General features: G+C 35.9%; 1 pseudogene; it reads right to left on the bottom strand.

The window, feature by feature from the left end:
* LOC107556111 (unconventional myosin-Ie-like) overlaps positions 1 to 988 on the bottom strand; it is an 18,433-nt pseudogene that overhangs the window by 5,563 nt on the left and 11,882 nt on the right.

Here is a 988-nt window from a genome sequence, read left to right on the forward strand (position 1 = left end):
AATTGCGGTTCAGACTGTTCTTTCGTCTCTCCTTCTTGTTCAGCAGGAGGTCAGAGGCTGGAATCATTACAGAATCAATGTGATTGAAAATGAAGTACATTTGATTGTATTCCCAAGGCCCTATTTATTAAATTTGTCAATTTTCATTGATTGATACAGAAGAAAAAGGGGGTCCAGACACAATTTTACACAAACTTAGTCGTTTATACGCAATATAAACCAAAAAAAATGATTTCTAAATTCTTTTTCTGCACAAATCAAAGAGAGGAATCTGTATGAACTCTTACCTTCCTCTCGCATGCGAACATACTTGCGTACAGCAATGTGTTTGCGCCAGGCTTGCTGGATTACCCGAGCATATCCGTTGTATTTTCTTTCCCTCATCTCCTCCAGCAAGAACAACTAAAGATTGACAATCATACTTATTTTTCATAGTCATCACTGTTGAACATCAACAAAACATTTCAGAATATCAACTAAATGCAATCACAAAATGACCAAAGCAACTTTGACAAGTGTGTCCACTCATTAAAGTTCACAAGACAACAGCCTGAACATATAAGGTGTGTAAAAATTGATGCACTATACACTATACATTCTATGCACTATGTACTCATTCGTCTGGTATTTTAATTTTATAAGGTTATTTAGTCATCCAACATAGGAGTCTGGTAACCCCTCTCCCTCCAGTACATAACTGTAGTTGAGTGCATAAAGTGTCCAACATTCCACATAAAATTTTTTTGGTTAATTAAGTGCAACATCCGGGCATCTGAAATGCACTTTTTCACACTACGTATACTAAAAACGGAATAGTACACAAATTGGACGCACCTATAGAGTCTATTTTATATAAACAAAGTTTGAAAAAACATAAGGCCATGTGAACCACAGCTGAAGAATATTCGCTTAATTGCACCACGCCAAAGGAATGCATTTAAGTAGCCAAACTGCAAAGCAATTCAATTTGTCCATGACTAAAATAAAC

This window comes from Sinocyclocheilus grahami, unplaced genomic scaffold (genome assembly GCF_001515645.1).
Source record: "Sinocyclocheilus grahami isolate Dianchi unplaced genomic scaffold, SAMN03320097.WGS_v1.1 scaffold555.1, whole genome shotgun sequence".
In the NCBI taxonomy this organism is placed as follows: domain Eukaryota; kingdom Metazoa; phylum Chordata; class Actinopteri; order Cypriniformes; family Cyprinidae; genus Sinocyclocheilus; species Sinocyclocheilus grahami.